This window comes from Elephas maximus, chromosome 5, assembly GCF_024166365.1.
Source record: "Elephas maximus indicus isolate mEleMax1 chromosome 5, mEleMax1 primary haplotype, whole genome shotgun sequence".
NCBI lineage: Eukaryota > Metazoa > Chordata > Mammalia > Proboscidea > Elephantidae > Elephas > Elephas maximus.
The window spans coordinates 160,210,641-160,234,061 of NC_064823.1; the positions used below are offsets into that span (position 1 = coordinate 160,210,641).

The 23,421-nt window shown below is 50.4% G+C and overlaps 1 protein-coding gene across 3 annotated transcripts in view; it reads left to right on the forward strand.

Moving 5' to 3' along the window:
• The first annotated feature begins 18,117 nt into the window (after nucleotides 1-18,117).
• Nucleotides 18,118-23,421, forward strand: part of NSD2 (nuclear receptor binding SET domain protein 2) — a 97,946-nt gene continuing 92,642 nt past the window's right edge. For 2 of the 3 annotated variants that reach the window (XM_049886593.1, XM_049886597.1), the window contains exon 1: nucleotides 18,440-18,606. The gene's annotated coding sequence lies outside the window, so the exon portion shown is untranslated. Of the gene's footprint in view, nucleotides 18,142-18,439; nucleotides 18,607-23,421 lie in introns of those variants that run through there. The other variant, XM_049886596.1, reaches the window with a different exon arrangement.

Sequence of the window (23,421 nt, forward strand, 5' to 3'; positions counted from 1 at the left end):
AGGCGGTGGAAATGTGAGGGCTCCTGGGGCCCAGTGTAACTTCTGTCCTTCTTAACTGGTTGAACACCCCCCCACCCCCCAACTGCCAGGCTCAGTCACACAGGCCTGCTCCCCAACCCAATGGTGCCAGGTTCTTCCCTGGGACTAGCCTCACTGGTTCCCACCTCCCAGCCTTTGCTCCTCTCAGGCCCTCTGCCTAGGTCTTTCCCATCCTTCTTGCCCTGTCCCCTTCTGTGTCTGTCTTGTTCACTGATGTAGCCCCAGATGCAGCCCAGCATAATGCATGTTCAGTGTTGGGATGGACCTCTGGAACCCCTGATCCCGGCTGGCTTCCCCCTTCCCCCCCCATTTCAGAGTTCGGTTGCATTGCAGAATTCACTAGAAGGCTCCCTAGCCCAGTGCCCTCATAGCTCACCCTTGCCCAGCCAAGACCTGGACCCAGCACAGGTGGGAAGAAGAGCTAGTCTGATTCTCCCTAAACAGGAACCACCAGGTTCTGTGACCCTTGGTGGACCTGGGGTCCTCCTCTTAGGTGGGGGAGGATGATGTGGAAACACCTTACCTTTTCTGGGGAGGGGGCACTCACTATAGACTTGAAAGACAAAGTTCATCTAAAGTGCACTTACTCCTGCTGCTAACAAGCCAGAAGCTTCAGCCCCTTCCCACCCACCCAGGAGGCAAAAGGGGTTCCCAAACCAAAAACCAAACCCAGTACCATCAAGTTGATTCCGACTCATAGCGACCCTAATAGGACAGAGTAGAACTGCCCCATAGAACTTCCAAGGAGCACCTGGCGGATTCGAACTGCAGACCCTTTGGTTAGCAGCCGTAACACTTAACCACTACACCACCAGGGTTTCTGCAAAGGGGGTTAAGGAAGGACAAGTCCATGGCTCCTCACTTAGAATCAGGCTGAGGCAGGGCAGACAGGACTGGCCTTCTAAGACCTGAAGCAAGGCAACAGCCCTAGTTCTAGTAGCTGACTTGGCCTGAGAGCTCAGGATGGCCCTGCTCGAAGCCTTCAGGGGGCAGGGAGAGAAAGCCCAGAGAGGGGAGAATCACTTCTGGTCCCTGACCATGCCTAATGGTCCCTTCCCCAGTCAGAGCCGAGCAGTGAGGCAGTGATCGAGCCACCTGCACAAGCATGTGTTTGCAAGGCTTTGAATGACATTGGACAAAGCAAGGAAAGCCCTAACCAACCACTGCATTGCCCAAGGTGCCCAAAACCCAATGCTATAGAATCAATTCCCACTCATAGTGACCTACTGGACAGCATGGAACTGCCCCATTGGGTTTCCAAGGAGCGGCTGGAGGATTCAAACTGCTGATCTTTTGGTTAGCAGCTGAGCTCTTAACTACTGTGCCATCAGGGCTCTAGATGTAAGAAAATGTAGCCACACCACCTGCCCTTGGGTTCATTCACCTTTGGTTCAGAACGATGAGCGCCCAGCGGCAGATGCCATACAGCAGAATCTGCAGAGGGCGGGGCGGGGCGGCTTCACCAAACTCTCTACAGATTGGTAGAGAAATTAACTTTTCACAGAGATAATTGCTTTTTGGGTGTTATGGATTGAATTGTGTTCCCCCTAAATTTATGTTGGAATCCTAACTCTAGTGACACAACAGTTAAGCACTCAGCTGCTAACCAAAAGGGTGGTGGTTTGAACCCCCCCAGTGGCTCCTCAGGAGAAAGAGCTGGTGATCTGAGTCCGTAACAATTACAGCCCAGAAAGCCCTACGGGGTCGTTCTGCTCTGTGGTGTAGCGTCACTACGGGTCGGGATCGACTGGAGGGCACCTGACAACAACGTGAGCGGAAACTGAGTGAGGGGCACAGGTGAACTCTGTACTGTTGTTGCAACTTTTCTTTAAATATAAAATTACTCCATATTAAAAAAAAACTGTTATAGATTGATTTGTGTCCCCCCAAAATATGTGTTGGAATCCTAACCACTATACCTGTTTTTTAATGACCTTTTGCTTTTTTCATGTGTGATGTCCTTGATGTCATTCCACAAGTTGTCTGGTTTTGGGTCATTAGTGTTCAATGTGTCAAATTTGTTCTCGAGGTGGTCTATAAATCCAGGTGGGATATGCTTAAGGTTGTACTTTTGCTCTTGCGGACTTGTTCTAATTTTCTTTGGCTTCAACTTGAACTTGCATATGAGCAATTGACGGTGTATTCTGCAGGCGGCCCCTGGCCCTGTTCTGCCTGACAATATTGAGCTTCTCCATTGTCTCTTTCCACAGATGTGGTCGATTTGATTCCTGTTCATTCATTCCATCCTGCAAGGTCCACGTGTATAGTCACCATTTATGTTGCTAAAAAAAAGGTATTGGCAATGAGGAAGTCCTTGGTCTTCCAAAATTCTATCATTCGATTTTTGAAGTCGTTTCTGTCACTAAGGCATATTTCCCAACTACTGATCCTTCTTCGTTTCCAACTTTCATATTCCAATCACCAGTAATTATCAACGCATCTTGATTGCATGTTTGATCAATTTCAGACTGCAGAAGTTGGTAAAAATCTTCAATTTCTTCATCTTTTGCCTTAGTGGTTGGAGCATAAATCTGAAAAATAGTCTTATTAACTGCTCTTGTTTGTAGGCTTGTGGATATTATCCTATCACTGACAGCCTTGTACTTCAGGATTGATTTTTGAAATGTTCTTTTTGATGAATGTGACATAATTCCTCTTCAGTTTATCATTCCCAGCATAGTAGACCATATGATTGTCTGATTCAAAAGGGCCAGTGCCAGTCCATTTCAACTCATTAATGCTTAGGATATCGATGTTTATGCATTCCACTTCATTTTTGACAACTTACCATTTTCATAGATTCATGTATCCTGCATTCTATGTTCCTATTATTAATGGATGTTTGCAGTTTCTTCTCATTTTGAGTTGTGCCACATCAGCAATTGAAGGTTCCAAAAGCTTGACTCCATCCACGTCATTAAGGTCAACTCTAAGGAGGCAGCTCTTCCTAGTGGTATCTTGAGTGCCTTCCAACATGAGGGACTCATCTTCCAGCACTATTTCAGACAATGTTCCACTGCTATCCATAGGTTTTCCCTGGCCAATTTTTTCAGAAGTAGACCTCCAGGCCCTTCTTCCTACTCAAGTCTGGAAGCTCTGCTGAAACCTGTCCACCATGGGTGACCCTGCTGGTATTTGACATACTGGTGGCATAGCTTCCAGCATCACAGCGATGTGCAAGACACCACAGTAGGACAAACTGACAGATGAGCGGTGGTCAGAAGAGACTCTGAAACTTGCTTTTGAATGTAGAGTAGCTAAAGTGAAAGGAAGAAATGATGAAGTAAAAGAGCTGAACAGAAGATTTCAAAGGGCAGCTCAAGAAGACAAAGTATTATAATGAAACATGCAGAGACCTGGAGTTAGAAAAGCAAAAGAAAAGAACACACTCGGTGTTTCTCAAGCTGAAAGAACAGAAAAAAAATTCAAGCCTCAAGTTGCAATACTGAAGGATTCTATAGGCAAAATATTGAACAACGTAGGAAGCATCAAAAGATGGAAGGAATACACAATCACTGTACCAAAAAGAATTGGTGAACTGTAAAAACAGAGTAGGGGTAGCATCCAACATCCTCTAACTTCACCAGGGGAAAGAAGACTCGCCAGTCAAGGCTAATTCCTATAAGACAGAGGTCAGACATGCCTCCTCTCTCCACCATCTTTACCAATTCTGACACCAATTGTCCCTCCCAGGGCACTCTCTACTTCTCTGCTGAGTTAAATAATTAATTGCAATGGCCACACAGAACTCACAGACCATACTCATGATTATGGGTCTTATTAGGTAAACAACAGGTTGCAATTCAGGCTCAGGAACAGTCAGGATACAGTTCTTCCATCAGGACAGCCTCTTCCTAGCCATGCTTGTAGGCATGCCTCTCCCTGGCCTTAGGCCTCTGCCCAAAGGCACTCAGCTTTCTCACTCCATGGGCTGGGAAGCCCACCACGCTGTCTCCTGCTACTGGGCCTCTGCTGTCACCACTTCTCACCATCTTCAGGGTTACACTTTGCTCTCTCTCTAGGTCTCCTGCTTCCAGGAGCTTCTAAGTACAGGGATCCCAGGTACAAAGGACATACCCTCCGCTCTTGGCATTTCTTGCTTGGTGGTGGTGGTATCTTCTCTTTCCCACCTCTGGGGTGGCTCATTTCAAGCCCAGCAGGATGGCAAAACTGATCAGTCCCCTTGGTGAGCCACAATTACCATATCTGCACAGTCCCACCCAATCGCTTGGGTGGAAGTTACAAGACCATGGCCAGAAAGTCCACACAAAAGTGATCCATGACACTGCACTGATGTTCAACCATTTCAGGAGATAGCATATTATTAAGAACCTATGGTATTCAAAGATGAAGACCAAACTACGCTGAAGGCATTGGTGAAAAACAAGGCTCTAGGAATTGATGGGATATCAATTGACACGTTTCAACAAACTGATGCAGCGCTAGAAGTGTCCTCTCATCTATGCCAAGAAATTGGAAGACAACTACCTGGCCAACCAACTGGAAGAGATCCGTATTTATGTCTGTTCCCAAGAAAGGTGATCCAATCAAACGCAGATATTATCGAACAATATCATTAATACCACACGCAAGTAAGATTTTGCTGAAGATCATTCAAAAGCAGTCGCAGCAGTATATCGACAGGGAACTGCCAGACATGCAAGCCAGATTCAGAAGAGGATGTGGAACCAGCGATATCACTGCTGATGTCACATGGATCCTGGCTGAAAAGCAGAGAATACCAGAAGGATGTTTACCTGTGTTTTATTGACTATGCAAAGGCATTTGACTGTGTGGATCATAACAAATTATGGATAATATTGAGAAGAATGGGAATTCCAGAACACTTAATTGTGCTCATGAGGAATCTGTACATGGATCAAGAGGCAGTCATTCAAACAGACCAAACGGATACTACATGTTTTAAAGTCAGGAAAGGTGTGCGTCAGGGTTGTATCCTTATACCATACGTATTCAATCTGTATGCTGAGCAAATAATCCAAGAAGCTGGACTATCTGAAGAAGAATGGGGCATCAGGATGGGAGGAAGACTCACTAACAACCTTCATTATGCAGAGGACACAACCTTGCTTGCCGAAAGTGAAGAGGACTTGAAACACTGATGAAGATAAGAGACTACAGCCTTCTGTGTGGATTACACCTCAACAAAAAGAAAACAAAAATCCTCACAACTGGACCAATGAGCAACACGCACACCATGATAAACAGAGAAAAGACTGAAGTTGTCAAGGATTTCATTTTACTTGGATCCACAATCAACACCCATGGAAGCAGCAAGAAAGCAAACGACACATTGCATTGGGCAAATCTGCTGCAAAAGACCTCTTTAAAGTGTTAAAAAGCGAAAATGTCACCTTGAGGACTTAATTGCTTCTGACCCAAGCAATGGTGTTTTCAGTTGCCTCACGTGCATGGGAAAGGTAGACGATGAATAAGAAAGACTGAAGAAGAATTGATGCCTTTGAATTATGGTGTTGGTGAACAATATTGAACACACCACAGACTGCCAGAAGAAGGAACAAATCTGTCTTGGAAGAAGTACAGCAGGAATGCTCCAGAGAAGCAAGGATGGCAAGACTTCATCTTGTATTTTGAACATGTTATCAGGAGGGACCACTCCATGGAGAAGGATATCATGCTTGGTAGAGGGTAAGGGAAAGAGAGGAAGACCCTCAGTGAGATGGATTGACACAGTGGCTGCAAAAATGGGCTCAAGTATAACGATGATTGTGTGGACAGTGCAGTAAGGAGCAGAGTTTTATTCTGTTGTACATAGGTAGGGTCGATCTGAGTCAGAACCAACTCCACGGCACCTAACAACATCACCACGCCTCCTAAACTGAGAAAATAATTTCTGTTCTTTAAAGCCACTCACTTACTGTTTGTTACAGCAGCACTACGACAAATTATTTTTTAAAAGAATGAAAATTTTAAATTCACTGCTGGGGGTGGAGGACCTTGGTTCTCTGTGTGGCTGCCCACCAGGGTGAGTCTGGGTGGGCTGTGGTCAGTCCCCAATCAGCCCGGGGAAGAAGACAGTCCTGGGTTCCGACGTAGCTGGAAGCGCTCCCCAAGCTGTTTCCAGCGCTTACGTCTGGCTGTAGGCACAAACCTTACGGAGGACTTTCATTTTCTGTTTTCTGCTGTTCTGGTTTTCATTTCCTACAGTTCTCATCATTGGAAAAACAAGCTCCCCGTTAGCATAAAACAATGTTTCTGCAGCCAAAGCCCGAGTGAGTGGGCCGCACGGGCCCTGCCCTGGGTGGTCCTCGACCCTAAGAGCTGGGCAGTCCCAACGGAGGAGTCAGGATGTGCGGGCGGCAGGAAGGGGTGGCGGGAGAAATGGCCAAATCGCCCGCCTTCTCGTTATTGCCTTCGGGCCGCGGTTCCCAGGCAGCGCTTGCTTCCCTCTGAGGGTCCCAAAGCAGCAAACACGAAACACCCAGGCGACACCAAGGCCGCCGGGGAAGAGAGGAAGCAGAAGACGCCCCGGCGTGGGCGGAACCCGCAGGGGGGGCGGGGCGTGGCTACGCCGGGAGGTGGGCGGGGTCAAAGCGGGTGGACTCCGCAGCAGAGCTTGAGCAGAGGACCGCACTCTGGGGGCGTGGCCAAGCAGGGGCGGGGCCCTGTGGGTGGGGCCAGGGCAGTGGGCTGGGCCACCAGGGGAAGGGGCGGGGCTGCGGTGGTGGGGCTCTGTGGGGTGGCCCAGGGCCAGTCTGTCCCGGCTGCCTTAACCGGCAGGTGCGAGCCCTCAGGGCCCCGGAGAGAGCTCTCTCACCTTTCGACCTAACTGTGCTAGCCTGCCTGGCCCTCGCCCTGCCCTCGCCCTGCCGCCCAGGCCCCGGGCAACAGGAAGGTACCGCCTGCTGGGTTCGCCCCCTGAGGCGTCACCAGTGCACGCGGTTGGGGCTCCACGAGGGCTTCTGGAAGGTTCCCACACGGCGGTGGGCACCCAGGCCTCACCCCCCAGTGTGGGGGTGGGCGACTGAGAGCAAATGCCCCAAGGACGAGGCCGGCTCTGACTTTCCACGCAGCCCCTCCCTGTGTCCTCACAGCCGTTCCCTGGAGCAGACACTGTACACAGTGATTTTCCCAATTTTACACCGCGAGTTTCAACAATCTCAGGGAATACAACTAGTAAGGGAAAATAAGTTGCGTTCCAATCGACTCAGACTCAGACTCGCAGCAACCCTACGTGTTTCAGAGTAGAACGACCCTTCACAGGTTTTCAATGGCCGATTTTTCCAGAGTAAATCGCCAGGCCTTTCTTCTAAGGGGCCTCTTGGTAGACTTAAACAGCCAACTTTTCAGTTAGCAGCGGAGTGTTTTAACATTTGTACCGTCTAGGGGCTCCAGTAAGGGGGAACCACGATCAAATCCCAGCAGTCCACCTCCAGAGGTAGTTTCATCACCTCCAGAAAAGTGTGCTACCCCAGGGTGTTTTTATGAGAACTCACCGAAGGACTCAGCCCAGCCTGGGAGGGGGCCACGGAAGGTGTCTGGAGAAAGGAGTGTCTCAGCTCAACCTACCATGGGGATGGAGAGACTGATCCCTGCCCAGGGTGGGTGCCCGTGGCTGTCGCAGGGGAGATATCCTCCTGGGGTGTTGATGTGGAGCTAGGCTGGTGAGTGAATCTGGAATCCTCCCTGTTCCTGGTGGCCCAGTGTCAGGCTGGCTGAAGAGTGGGCTTTGCCAGAGGGCACTGGGGAACGCAGTAGGATTTTTTTTTTTAATCTTAAAACTGTATTAAGCAAAATAATACAGACACAAAAGAGTTCATAATGTATTTTCATTTATATGAAGATAAAGAATGAGCAAAACTAATGCATTGTCATAGAAATCAGAATAATCATTGCTTTGGGGTGATGAGAAGAAAAGGGCAAGAGATGGCTTTTAGGGGTGATGGAAATGATCTATACCCTGGTTTGTGTGATGCAAAAAACTCGTGGACATATTTACTTAATTTCTAGGAATATCACTATGTAAACTATACCTTAATAAAAATGTTTAAAAAGGTATGAGCATTTTTTTTAAATATATTTTTTATTGTGTTTTTAGGTGAAAGTTACACACCAATTAGGTTCCCATTTAACAGGTTTCACGCACATTGTTCCTTAACACTGGCTACAATTTTCACAATGCATGAGCATTCTCATTATTCCCATCCTGCTTGTTGTGTTTCCATCGATCTAGCTTGCCTTCCCCTCCTTGCCTTCTCATCTTTTGCTTTTGGGTAAATGCTGACACTTTGTTCTCATATACGTGATTGTTTAAGGGAGCACATTACTCACTGGTGATATCGTTTATTTTATAGATCAATCTGTTATTTGGGTGGGAAACGCTGGTAGTGTAGTGGTTAAGTGCTACAATGACTAACCAAAAGGTCAGCAGTTCGAATCCACCATGCACTCCTTGGAAACTCGATGGGGCAGTTCTACTCTGTCCTATAGGGTCGCTACAAGTCAGAATCAACTTGGTGGCAAAGGGTATTATATTATTTGGCTGGATGGTGACCTTCAGGAGTAGTGTCACTTCTAAGTTCAAAGGGTATCTTAAGGTGATAGTCTTGAGGGTTCCTCTAGTCTCTATTGGTAAGTCTGGCCTTTTTTAGAATTTGAGTTTTGTTCTACATTTTTCTCCCATTCAGTCCAGGACCTCTTATTGTGTCCCTGGTCAGAATGGTCGGTAGTGGTAGCCAGGCACTATCTAGCTCTTCTGGTCTCGGGTTAGAAAAGGCCGTGGTTCATGTGGGCTATGTCCTGTGGACTAGTTTCTTCTTTGAATCTTTGGTTTCTTTCATTCTCTTTTGCTCCAAACAAGTAGAAACCAATAGTTGTATCTCAGATGGCCACTCACAAGCTTTTAAAACCCCAGATGCTACTCACCAAACTAGGATGTAGAACATAATTTATCTTTATGAACTATGTTATGCCAATTAACTGAGGTGTCCCATAAGGCTATGAGACTGCTCTTAAACCATTTAATTCAGTAAACCAATCCCAGGAGGAGTCTGAATTCTCTCTTTCCCACCACTGGGGTGGCTTAGTTCAAGCCCAACAAGATGGCAAAACTGACCAATCCCTTTGGTGGGCCACAATTACCATACCTCCACAGTCCTGCCCAATTATTTTGGTGGGAGTTACAAGACCATGACTAGAAAGGCCACATAAAAGCGAACTATGGTAAGGCGGTTGTAGATCACAGACACAATTTAAACATGTATGTAGAAGAGTCATGAGCAAAAGAGCATAGTGGGATTCTAAGCAGGTGGGTGACATGGTGAGTTTTGTGCTTTAGAAAACTGGGTGCAAAGAGTGGACTGAGGGGGAGAAACTGAAGCAGGAAGACCAGTGAGGAGGCAGGTGTCTCCTAATTCCAAGTAGGAGGCTGAACCCAGGCCCTGGCAGTGATGGGGCTGAGGGTCTGGGGAAGATAGGCTGAACAAGAGAGAACTTCAGGAAGTGGAGTCCTGGGGCAAGTCCTAGGTCTGCTTGGGTGGAATCTTCCAGAGGAAGCCATTTGTGGAGGGGCGGTCTGCAATTGCCCCAGGATCTGTGGCTCTGGTTTGGTCCTAGAGGTGACCGCTGGAGCTCTGACAAGAGGCAAATCAGGCCTCCAGGGGCTCCTGCAGGTCAGTCCTGAGCCAGCGGGCCTGAGAGAGAGAGATGAGCAGAGAGAGTGGGCAGCCTCTTTAGCCAGGACTTCTGGGGAGCTTCTCAGCTGGGTTTCAGACCCCATGTCCTTTTTCCCAGCCCCGTGGGACCCCAGTTCCGTGGAGGTTTAGCCCACTGACCTCAAGGGGCCTGGCGGTGCTTCCCTCAGGCTCCTGTGTCTGCAGCTGCTGCTTCTGAGGAAACTGGGAGGCCGAGCTGGGGCGTCAGGCCAGCACCAGTAGGAGCCTGGAGAGTGGTCAGGGCTGGGAAGGGTTGGGGATGGGAGACCCCTTCTGGCATTCGTTGGGGCTGGCCCCCACCCCTTCGAAGCTCGGCTTGGACTCTGCTCTCCCCTGGGCTGAGGGGAGGGGGCCTCCCTTCCCCTCCCCTCCTTGGAGGCGGGGGCCACCTGGGGCATGGGAGGAGGGGTTGCTGGAGACTGCCGGTTTCCACTTGGAAGCCCTCTTTATTTGGCCAGGGATGGAGAAAGGCTGGGGTCAGAGTGCATATATCCCCATGGAAACAGCAGTGGGCCTGGCCCCTCGAGGACCTCAGCCCTGGCGGGGACGGGGAGGCCAAGCCTGGGGCTCAGGGGCTCCTTCGGGCAGCAGCTCTTCCAGGGCGGTCTCAGCCGTGCGGCTGTTAGCGTTGTGGTTTCAGCCAGGGCCACACAGACTGCTAATGCCTGAGGCAGCCAGAGGCAGGTGCAGCTGGGCTCTCCCATCTCAGCTTGGACCCTTGGTCCGCGGCTGTGGGCCCCGGGTAGCCTGCTCCTAATGCCTTGCTGTCTCAGTGGGTTTGAGGACTGGGAGGAAGCAGTGGGTGGGAGTCAAAATGGAGGGCAGCTGGATCCCAAACAGGGCAGAGGCACCATAGCAGGCAGCAGCCCTGGCCCTCCTGAAAAGGCCTCTTTTCTGAGGTTGCTGCTTTATGTCAAGACTTTGAAAACTAACAGTGGAGGATTCTGCAATTTCCCAGAGAAGCATAAGCGTCTTGGAGACTATAACATGGCTTACCCCCAGCTGCAGCAGCTCCTGGGCATCTGCTCCACCCTGGGCCCCACGGGGCTCTGGGCCTTGCCTCAAACTTGCCCTCGACAATGCTTCTCTCCACCTGTCCTGCCAGTAAACCGCCCAGGCCCCCAGAAGTTCCAGGCTGTATACGTGCTGACATAGTCACCCTGTGGGACAAAGAAAGGCACTGAGACAGCCACAGGGGCAACTGCCACCTTTGTGAAGCCTTGCACATGAGCTTGGAAAGCTCCTGCAAGGGTGGGGCACCTGCCAAGGAGCCCTCTTCTTTCCAGGAATCTACGTGTCAGGTGTTTCCTGAAATGCTTCCAGGGCCTCTTTCTTCACACCCAGGAGGCCAACAAGCAAGACTCTTTCTGTTGGCAGAGGGAGACCCCATTAGCTGAAATATCACTCTGGCCATGGGCAGAGGCCTGGGGTGTGTGCAGGGCTGAGGTCTGTCTGGTGACAGACTCACGGGATGGGGCTAATGCCCACCCCAAGACAGCTGGACTGAGCTCCCATGGCTGGGAAAGGACAAGCTACCTTCAAATAACTTTCGAGAAAACCCAAGCAGACATTTGCATGATGTTTCGAATAAATTTACATATTGATTGCACTATTCCAAATGCAGGTTCATTTTTTTGTTTTAAAGCCTCTCTAACTCTAACTGGTGGTGCAATGATTAAAAGGTACAGCTGCTAACCAAAAGGTCAGCAGTTTGAATCCACCAGGTGCTCCTTAGAAACTAGTCTGTTCTGTACAATCACTATGAGTCTGACTTGATGGCAACGAGTTTGTTTTTTCTGGTTTTAACTCCAAATAGGAGCCCTGGTGGTGCAGTGGTTAAGGGTTTGGCTGTTTACCAAAAAGTTGGCAGTTCGAATCCACGAATTCCCCCTTGGAAACCTTATTGGGCACTTCTACTCTGTCCTATGGAGTAGCTATGAGTCGGGATCGACTAAACGGCAAATTGTGTTTAATTCCAAATATGTGAAATTGAATGCAATGGGGTTGTGTTTGTCTGGTACTGCCAGGATTTAAAAGGCCCTGAGGAGGCAGGTAGGAGCCCCTGAGTGGTACAAATGGTTAAGCACTTGGACTAAAGTTGGTGGTTCAAACCTGCCAAGAAGTGCTTCAGAAGAAAAGCCTGGCAATTGTCTTCCCAAAAGTCACAGCTGCTGAAAACCCTGTGGAAGAGTTCTATTCTGCACACGTGGGTCTCCATGAGTTGGAATCAACTTGACAGAAACAGGTTTGGGGTTTTGGCTTGTGGAAGTATCCAAGGCCCAGAGAGGGCCTTAGTCTCTTCCCCATGGCCAGAGTGATTTGGCAAAAATACAAATGTGAACCAATCCTTGCCCAGCTCAACATCCTCCGGTGGCTCTGTGGGACCATGACACACGGCCTGTAAAACCCGTTGCTGTTGAGTCAATTCAGACTCAAATCAACCCTACAGGGCAGAGTAGAACTGCCCCATAGGGTTCCCAAGGATGTAATCTTTCTGGGAGCAAACTGCCACATCTTTCTCCTGCAGAGCGGCTGGTGGGTTTGAATTATCTACTTTTCAGTTAGCAGCTGAGCGCTTTAACCACTGCACCACCAGGCCTCCCTTGGCACATGGCAGGACCTCACAGTGTACTTTTTTTGGATGAAAGGGTAAACAATTCTGTAGTCCACTCCAGCTGGGATGCTGGGGAGGGTCAGGGCCGTGTACCCGGGGCCCCTACCTGCTGCAGGAGCAAGCAGATGAAGCTTGCAACGGATCACAGGGAGAGTTTGTTCCCAGTGCCGTTGCTCTGCCTTCCTGCCCTTGATATCCTGTCTGGGCCTGAAACCTCAGCTCCCCAATCCTTCTTGCTCTTGGTGGAGTCTGCCTGGGCTTTGGGCTTTGGGGTCTTTTTCCTGTTCCTTTCAGACTGGGAGAAGGAGCAGTGGACTATGAGTACTCTCAAGGTTCTGGGAGACTCAGAGGCTTTGAAAGCAGGTTGGACCAGGGCTGAAGCAAGGAGCTTGGCCAGGCCCTGAGCCACAGCCCTGAGCCCCAACACCAGGCATGTGGGTGCCTGCTGTACTTACAGGTGACCTGGCCACACTAGTTCTGAGAGATACACATGTCAGGGCAGGCCCTGGTGTAGAGTGGTGCAGCCCATACTCCAGGCGGTATCCAAGGCCCAGGAACCAGGAGAGTAGATGTCTTGTCCAGAGGCCACTGCAGATAGTGGGCCAGGAAGCCCTTGTCTGTGCTCTTGGTGCCCCTTTTGCTACCCGCGGCAGCACCCAGAGTTGGGGCCTGGGTGGGAGCCGGGCCTGCCAGGGTCCTGAGCACAGGCAGGAAGGAAGTGAACACAGGTCAAGCACCAAGTGCCAGGCTCCTAGGCTAGCCTCCTTTACATGATTTACGTACAATGTATCCTCACAACCGCCTTCCATTTACAGTCCAGGTGGCTGAAGCTCAGAGAGATTGAGGGTCCAGCCTGAGTCCTACAGCTTTGCACACAGGAGTTGGCCTGGTGCTGGAAGTCTGTGCCCTTTGCTGTGGGTACTGCCTCTTAGGAGCCCTGGGAAGCTCCCTGGGAACCTGGGGACACAAGAAGCCATTCTTTGACCCTCCTCTCTTGCTCACCTAAGCGTCAAGTCCTGAGGACATTCATCTCTACTGCCTGAGCACAGGCCACTCTGCTGACCTGTTCCCTTCCCCAGTGACCCTGAACCTAGCCCAGCCCTCTTCAGCTGTCATCATTGGTTCTGTAGAAACAGACCATGTCTTCATTTCTTAGTGCTGCTGTAACAGAAATGTAAGTGGCTGGTTTTAAAGAGCAAAATTTATTTTCTCACAGCTCAGGAGGCTCGAAGTCTGAATTCAGGGCACCAGCTCTAAGGACAGGCTCTGTCGCCTCTGGGGAAATATCTCTTTGTTTTTGTAGACCCAGCGTTCCTTGAGTCCTTGTGGAGCTCCACATGGCCTCTGTTTGTGCTTGCTTCTCTGTGCCTAATCTGCTTTTTATTTTTGTATTTTATTGTGTTTAAGTGAAAGTTTACAGTTCAAGTTAGTTTCTCATACAAAAATTTATGCATCGTTATGTGTTCCTAGTTGCTCTCCCTATAATGTGACAGCACACTCCTCCTTTCCATCCCAGATTTCCTGTGTCCATTCAACCAGCTCCTGTCCCTTTTTGCCTTCTCGGCTCACCTCTAGAGAGGAGCTGCCCATTTTAGTCTCATGTATCTGCTTGAGCTAAGAAGCACTCTCTTCACGAGTATTATTTTATGTCTCATAGCCCAGTGTAATTTTTGTCTGAAGAGTTGGCTTCTAGGCTAACGGAAAGTCCAGGGGCCAGGTCTTCTCGGGCCCCTCTAGTCTCAGTCAGGCCCTTAAGTCTGGTCTTTTTACTAGAATCTGTTCTGCACCCCGCTTTTCTCCTGCTCCGTCAGGGCAGCCACTGGTGGTAGCCAGGCACCATTTGGTTCTTCTGGTCTCAGGATGATGGAGTCTCTGGTTTATGTGGCCCTTTCTGTCACTTGGGCTAATACTTTCCTTGTGTCTTTGGTGTTCTTCATTCTCCTTCTTTCCAGGTGGGTTGGGAAAAATTGATGTATCTTAGATGGCTGCTCACCAGCTTTGAAGATCCCAGATACCAGTCACCAAAATGGGATGCAGAACATTTTCTTAATTAACTTTATTACAATCTGCTGTTTTTATATCTCAGAAGTTGAGTAGGTTTAGGACCCACCCTACACTCATATGATCTCATTAATGTAACAAAGAAAATCCTATTCCCAAATGGGATTACACCTACAAGTATAGGGGTTAGAATTCCAACACATATTTTTTGGGGACACAATTCAGTCATGACAGACCCTGAGATGGAGTTTGAGGTGCAAGATGTTTACTAGAGACCAATACTTGTGACTGTCTGAAATTGATCGAACATGTAATTGGGATGTATTGATAATTACTCGTGATTGAAATTCGAAAGTTGGAAACAAAGAAGCAGGATCGCTGGTTGGAAAATATGGCCTTGGTGACAGAAATGATGTTGGAGATCATATGATTGGATTTTGCAAGACCAATGACTTCATCGCAAATACCTTTTTTCAGCAACATAAAGACTGACTATACATCTGCGGGATGTAACTATGGAAAAGCCGAATATCATCAGTCAGAACAAGGCCAGGGGCCCACTGCGAAACAGACCATCAATGGCTCATATGCGAGTTCAAGCTGAAGCTGAAGAAAATTAGAACAAGTCGATGAGAGCCAAAGTACTACCTTGAGTATATCTTACCTGAATTTAGGGACCACCTCAAGAATAGATTTGACGCATTGAACATTGACGACCGAAGACCAGATGAGTTGTGAATGACATCAAGGACATCTTCCATGAAGAAAGCAAGAGGTCACCAAAAAGACAAGAACGAAAAGACCAAAATGGATGTCCGAAGAGACTCTGAAACTTGTTCTTGAACATCAAGCAGCTAAAGAAAAAGGAAGAAATGATGAAGTAAAAGAACTGAGATTTCAAAGGTTGGCTTGAAAAGAAAGTATTATATAATCAGGAAGTCCAAGCTGCACTGAATAAAAAAAAGGCATTGGCAAATACAAGGCTCCAGGAATTGATGGAATATCAATTGAGATGTTTCAACAAACGGATGCGGCACCGGAAGCGCTCACTCGTCTATGCCAAGAAATTTGGAAGACAGCTATCTGACCAACTGACTGGAAGAGATCCATATTTATGCCTGTTCCCAAGAAAGGTGATCCAACCGAATGCAGAAATTATCAAACAATATCATTAATACCATATGCAAGTAAAATTTTGCTGAAGATCATTCAAAAGCAGCTGCAGCAGTATATTGGCAGGGAACTGCTAGAAATTCAAGCCGGATTTAGAAGAGGATGTGGAACAAGGGATATCATTGCTGACGTCAGATAGATCTTGGCTGAAAGCAGAGAATACATGAAAGATGTTTACCTGTGTTTTACTATGCAAGGGCATTCAACTGTGTGGATCATAGTAAATTATGGATAACATCGCAAAGAATGGGACTTCCAGAACATTTAATTGTGCTCATGAGGAACCTGTACATAGATCAAGAGGCAGTTGTTCAGAGATAACAAGGGGATAATGAGTAGTTTAAAGTCAGGAAAGGTGTGCGTCAGGGTTGTATCCTTTCACCTATTCAATCTGTATGCTGAGCAAATAATCTGAGAAGCTGGACTGTATGAAGAACGGGGTATCAAGATTACAGGAGGACTCATTAACAACCTGTGTTATACTGATGACACAACTTTGCTTGGTGAAAGTGAAGAGGACTTGAAGCACTTACCGATGAGGATCAAAGACCACAGCCTTCAGTATGGATTACACCTCAACAAAAAGAAAACAAAAATCCTCACAACTGGACCAATAATCAACATCATGATAAATGGCTAAAAGATTGAAGTTGTGAAGAATTTCATTTTACTTGGATCCACAGTCAACACCCGTGGAAGTAGCAGTCAAAAGAAGCATTGCGTTCAGATCTGCTGCAGAAGGCCTCTTTAAAGTATTGAAGAGCAAAGATGTCACTGTGAAGACTTAGGTGTGCCTGACCCAACCCATGGTATTTTCAATCTAATCATATACGTGATGGACAATGAATAAGGAAGGTCGAAGAACGATGCCTTTGAATTGTGGCCTTGGTGAAGAACACTGCCATCAACTGCCAAAACAACGAACAAATCTATCTTGGAAGAAGTACAAGAATGCTCCTTAGAACCAAGGATGGCTTACATACTTTGGACATATCATCAGGAGGGATTAGCCCCTGGAGAAGAACATCATGCTTGGTAAAGTACAGGGTTAACAAAAAAAAGGAAGACCCTCAAAGAGATGGATTGACACAGTGGCTGCCACAGTGGGCTCAAGCATAATCGTTCTGAGCATGGTGCAGGACGGGCCAGCGTTTTGCTCTGTAGTACACAGGGTCTCTATGAGCCGGAACCTGACTGGACAGTACCTAACAACACTTGTGAAGGGGAGGGAACAGAGGCAGGACTTGGCAGACCTCAGGCAGCTGCACTCCTTTGAGGCGAGTACTGCCCATCAGAGTCCTGAATCAGTGAACTGACCAGGCCTTTTTTTTATTTATACCCCACTCTTGAGTCACTGGATGTGGGGTGCCCAGGAAGGGCGTAGCCTGAGGTGAAGCCTCTCTCTGCAGCTGAGGCAGACCCTGTAGGAGCAGGCAATAGGAAGGTGGGCAGCAAGGCCCTCCTAGAAGGGGGACCTGGGTAGCACATCTCCTGTCCACTACCCTAGCCTTCTGTTCTCACCGCAGCCAGGGTGATCTTTCTGAAGTTGGACTCTGACCTGGCCAGTCCACTCGCCGCTCCTGGGCCTATTTCACAGCCTTCCATGGCCTGCCCGTCTGCTGTCCTCCAGCCTCGCTAAAATGTTAGGTCCCGCAGCAGTCTCAGCTCCAGGCCAGACCCGAGCCTGCAGGAAGACAGAGGAGTCCATGCCCTACAGGCATTCTGCAGGAAGACCCCTCAGACCGCTGGGTGGACTAGTCCTAGCTAGGTTCCTTCCGGGACTCTCTGATCTGTCCCCTGCTCCCTATACCAGGTTCCAGGAGACAGGACCCAGGCCCATGCAAGGACACGAGCTCCTGCTGGCAGCACCCTTGTAAGGAGGCTCCATAAGCGCCAGGGCCCGAGAGCAAGGCACGGCTGGACTTCGGGCTGCAGGGGCCGTGGGAACACGGTCTCCTGCTTTCCCGATATGGGGCGGCGTCGGTCAGGCACTGTGCCTCCTGCTCCCGGTGCTTTCCTTTTCCACCTAAGGCTGCAGAGTGGGTGTGGGTCACCTGTGGGCCCAGTCAATGTGGGCAGCCCCGCCGGTGGCGCACGGGGCAGCCCACACTGACCGCTGAACTGTTGGCGGACGTGGGGCGCCCAGGCCGTGCCCGAGGGTGGGGCAGGACCCCTGCCCGGGTGTGAGGCCCGTGCGCCGGGCCCTGTCTGCGCGGAGGGCCTCGGGCTTGGGGCTTGGGAGGGTGACAGGGGGCTCAGGGACCAGGGCCGGGTCCTTCGGAGGAAAGGCTCCTGCTCCCGACCCGCAGCGCTTCCACCGAGGGGCCCAGCACCACCGGCCGGCCGGCCGTTTACAAAGCCCGGCTCCGCGCGCCCCGCTCCGCGCCGTACGTCAGCACTCCCACGGCCGCGCGCCCACGGGCTCGAAAGCGGCACCGTGCTGGGCGGGCTCGCGGGCGGCGATTGGGCGCGCGGGCCGTGACGTCAGCACGCCCGGCTCGCTCCGACCTCTTAGTTCCGGGATCCGGGTTTTTGATTTTGCCGCCGCCTGGCGCGCACCCGGCCGAGTAGCGGGAGTGGGGCGCGCGCTCGGGCGCTCCTCGGAGGCGCTTCTCTGAGGTGCTTTTCTGACGCGGCTCGCGGGCTCCCCGCCCTCGCCCTGTCGGCGCGCGGCCCCGGCCCTCGCCCCCCGCCGCTGCCGGCGCACAGCCCCGGCACTCGTCCTTAGCTCCTCAGCCGCCCGCGCCGGCGCGGCGAGGATTTGAAAAGCCCGGTCCGCAGGCAGCGCCAGCGCGGCAGCCAATCAGCGGCGCGCAGTTTTCCCGCGGCTTCTGTGAGGGCGGTGGCGGCGGCAGCGGCGGCGGCGGCGGGCGGGAGGCGCGGGGGCGGGGCCGGCGCCGCGCGCGGAGAGCCTCGGCCTGGCCGCGCTTCGCCCGCCGCCGCCGTCGAGCCGCCGCCGCCCCCTCCCTTCCCTCCTCCCTCTGTCCCCGCGGCCCCGACCCCCTCCCGGCCCGCGGACCCCGCCGGAGCGCCGCGCCGAGGGAGCCGCCGCCGCCGCGCCTCGGAGGATGCGACGCACAACAGGTCACTGGAGCCGCCGGCCCACCCGCCGCGCTCGCCGCCAACCGCCGCGGCGGGCGGGCCGGGGTCGGGCGGGCCGGGCGGGGGTCGGGGCGGGCCTCGCGGCGGCCCGGGGCGGCCGCGGCCTGGCCTTCGTGGGCGCCTGGCGCGCTGCGGCGGCGGCAGCTAACGGGCGGCGGGCGCGGCCATGTTGGGCCCGAGGCGGCCCGGCGGCTGCACCTGTGCCGGCCCGGGCCGGCGGCCGCCTTTGTTCCCGCGGCGCCGGGCGGGCCGGGCGGGCCTTTGTGAGGCACCGGGCGGGCCGGGCCGGCCTCGGGCCCGGGTGGGAGGGGCCGGCCGAGCCGCAGAGCCGGCGTGGGGTCGGCCGGGCGGAGGCGCTTTGTGTGTCCGGAACGGCGCTCGGCTGACACTCGTCGCCGCGGGCCGTGTGTCAGCGGCGGCGGCCGGTCGCGCCGGGCCCCGGGCGAGGCCTCTGGCAGGTGGAGGCGCGGCGGCCGGGGTGGAGACGCCGCCGGGCTGGGCTGTCCGCGCGCCGGGCCTCGGCTCCGCCCGAGGGCGCGCCCCGCTCCGTTAGCGCGGAGGGGACAGTCCTTGAGGCCTCGGACACGTTGTGGGAAGGGTGCTGGCCCCTGGCCCGCTCTCGTGCGCGGCGCTTTAAAATCTCGGCCTTTAAAGCCTGCCCTTGCCGAGTTCGCGTCCCCGGGAGGTGGACCAGGGCATCGGACGGGCACAGGGCGCTGTGAGCCCTTCCTCCCCTCGGCGCCCAGGACGTGCGTTGGCACATGCTTGACATTCATGTCGAAACTTATATCAGAACTGCTCCTCTGACGGTCACCGTTCTTAGTCGGAGAGTTAGGGCTCTGAGATGATTATTCAAACCAGTACCCAGTGCCCTCGAGTCGATTGAGTTTTAATCAGACGGACCCTATTAAATTTTTTTTTTTTTGATAAGGAGTGAATGCAGAGCTGGGATAGGAGAAGCCCTTCGCACTGCCAGCCCACTCTCGGCCAGGCTTGCAAGGCCCTGACTGCTGAAGGTGTTAAATAGCGACATGTGTGTTTCTTGATCGTTGGCCACTTTAAATACCTCACACAGGTGTCACTCATCGTTCATAGTAATTCTGCTCTGTATATATATATTTTTAATGAGATGATCAAGATGGAAAATAAGTTAGGAGCCATCCCATTTATGAAGCTGGGACTTCTTTATTTCTCCAAGTGTTTCAGATATTTAAATATGACAAGGGAAAGATTGTTTAAAAAGCACAACTCCAGACAGTAACGTGAAGGAAACAAGATCTAGTGAGCACAACCATTTCATGGTGTGTTTTCTGTGTGCTCCTATTCTTTACAACTGATGATAGTTCAAATCTAAACCACTGACTGGAAACGAAGAGGACTCATGCCTTAAGCACGATTACTTTGAGTCATTTCCTTTTCTTCCATTTTCTCAGCCACCCTTGGGTCAGTGGTTGGTAAAGTGAGGGTTTACTGCAGGGTTGTAAGTTTGTGAAGAACTTCAGCACAAAAATCTTTTTTCTTTGACTTCTTCACTACAACATAGGCTGGTAAACATCCAATTTAACGGTATTGGATAAGTAACTTTACTAATTTCAAGGAGCGAAGATTATTTGTTCATGTTTGCAAATATATGGTATAGTTATATGTAATGTGTAAAGTAACGTAACTTGAAATCAGTGATGTACAGAGCAAAATGAGAAGGTAAAAAGGCTGCCAGGCTTGGATACTAGATTTATGGTTTTTGGACAGCCAACGTATACAGAGCTGTTAAACCAGTACCTGCGTAAATGTGGAGACTCAAATGAAGAATCAGTCAGAACTGCGGAACAGGCCAGAAACTAGAGACCTTGTGGATTACTTAGGAGGAGTGGCCAGAGCCTGCCATCTTTTCAGATGCCCTCTCCTTCTAGAAGTAGTCAGACTTTGAAATGTTTACTCACATGGTAGAATGTAAACTAGTTACTTTCTTTTTTATGGTTTGACATTTCGGTGTAAAAAGGTGGAATTAGGCTTCTTAAAAAGTGCCAGTGAGAGGATAGAAAATACTGCCTCAAAATATGTGCTATATGAGATACAGGAAGGGTTCTTATCGCCAGATAATAGCACATATGAGAGGATGTCCTAAGATGGTGCTGTAGTTAATAATTCAAACTTACCTTGCCCTGACTTTTTTTAATCTGGGCAGATAACCTAAGAAAAAGCTTTAGTTAACCACCAGGAAATGAGGACATATGGCTTTATATTCATTCATATATTCTGACATGGGGGTAGTTTATTTGGTTGGTTGGTTTTTTTTGGTGACCTGTGTTCATGGCTATAGACTATGCAGCTTTGGAGAAGCATCCTGATATCTTCAGCAGCACCCCAGTAAATGTGTCCATGTTCCCCAAATTCTTGGTGCCCTGTCCTGACTCCAGGCCTTTGCGTGGGCTGTCCTTGGGTGCGGGCGCTGCCTGTCTTCCCTTTCTTAGTGCGGAGTACTCTGCCTTTAAACGGTCACACACCGCCTTTCTCTCCTGCTGGATGAGCTCAGAAGTGGGACTGTCATCACTGTGGGCAGCCCAGCCTCTGCTGGTGCCTCCTCATTAAATGCTGAATAAGTGGGCATAATTTAGGGTAACCAAACCACCCATTTTCAGTGCCAACATCTGGCCTGTTTGCTTCTCTTTTTATAAGTTATGTTGGAGCAGAAAGGGACCCTCTGGCAGAACTGAGTGGAAAGTAAGGGACTGGTCCAAGGTGACACTGCAGAGCGAAGACCCTGTTTACCAGGCTTTTCTCATTACAGCTAATCTCAAATGTTAAAAAATTAATCATGAAACACTGCAGACATGTGAGTACAACAAATGACATAACAGTCGTGTGCCTGTGACCAGGACGAAGCAAGCTATGATGAGGCTTCTACTCTACCTCTTATTTCTCTGTCGCTGGGCAAGGTAAAGAGTTTAAGGTATGCAGCCTATGGAAGCAAGACAGGTATCGGTAGCTTTAAAGGATTAGTCTCATACGGTGCAAACCACGCTTACGTGATCCGCTAATTTCTTTTTCAGGAATGGTTATTTACAATAAGCACTTTGGGGGAGAAAAAGATTTCTGCTTGTTACCCAGGAACTCATCGGCATTTTGCATTTGTCTACATGGCATGGTGGTTAAGAGCTACGGCTGTTAACTGGCCGGCAGTTCAAATCCGCGAGGCACTCCTTGGAAACCCTATGGGGCAGTTCTACTCTGTCCTATAGGGTAACTATGAGTCGGAATGGACTTGGTCTCAGCGGGTTTTATAGGTTGCAATATAGCTTTCTAAGGAGTTGTTGGATTTGATGAAATTTGGTTTGCTGGTAAAAACAAAATCAAGACAGACCTCAAATTATTAACTTTATGCTGCCTTTCTAAAACCAAATGGCCATGGATGAGTTTTCAGAGGACCTTCATTTGTGTCATATTGAATGGTTTCAACAAAATATATGATAGACATTGCAGATTGTTGGTTGAGCTGAGTGGTGGTCTACAGAGTGAAAACCCCAGTGATAAGGCTTCCCTAGTGTGTGTGTAGGGAAAAACTGTGTTTTTCCTTAGTAGACGCAGTTGGGGCCACAATTTTTAAGTTGAGTGGGGCTGGCCTCGAAAGGGTTGAGAATCCGAGTTACGTTTGTTATGCTATTGAAGAGTGTGTATATTAGCAGTGTCTTCACTTTCTGATTGCTAAGTTTTCATGTGTGTTTTGCTGCTGTGTCATGGAGGCCTGAGGACCAGTGAGCTTGTTCCTGCCTCCCCTTTGACTTCCCTCAGTCAGCTCTCTATCCCAAAGCCCGCTGGTCTTTCTAAATGCAAATGTGATCACGTGAGTGTTGGAGGATCTCCATCGCGCTTGGGGTTAAAGTCCTGTCTCTCACCGGACATTCCATCTTTCACAGCCTCTATCCAGCCCTCGCCTGACCTCTCCCTGTCCCCTCTCTGGCTGCCATTTTTCTTCCCCCGGCGTTTGCATGGTCAGTTTTTGTTAAAACCTCGTCCCCTCCCCCAGACATGGCTGCATGCTTGCTTTTTCTTCATTTCCCCTCAGCCTGGACCTTTCTCCTCACAACCCTTCACTGATCCCCTGCCTGATTTAAGAGGCCCTGGTGGGTAAACCTTTACACTTTGGGCCTCGCTGATCCTTGGCCGCTCCATTCCCACTGTGCTCCAGCCTGCCAGCCCCTTCTGTCCTCATGGCCTGCAGCACAGGGTGCTGCAGACCATTGGACTTGGTGGTCCTTCTGCCTGGAATGCCCTTCCCCCAAACACCTGGCTGCTCACTCTTTGCCTAAAGGTCTTTGCTCAAACTTCATCTTGGCAGTGGCACCTTTCCTGACTACTGTTTTAAAAAGTCTGTCTCCATCTGACACTTCCCCTGTGCCTTACTTTTTCTCTATAGCACTTATCATCCTCTGATGTTTGCCCCCTCCCCCAACTACATTGGAACATCTGTGAAGGCAGAGAGTTTTCTTCTCTTGGCTTTGATTATTGGCCCATCCTCAGCACCTAGGGCGGTACCTGAATGCCTGTCAGGTGCTTAGCCAATATTTGATGAACGGACCCTCAGTCCCTTGTACGGTATCCAGCTGTACTATGCCTCGGAAGCGGTAGAAATGAAGGAGAGTGCCCTGTGTGGCGTTGGAGTTGGGGAGGCCTCAGGGCTGATGGCAGAGGCCAGAGAGGAGGCTCTCGCACAGCACCAGGAACAAAGCCCCTGAGGTAGGGAAGGAGAAGTGCCAGCAGTGGAAGAGGTGGGCTGATGGGGCCTTGGCTTGGGTGGGT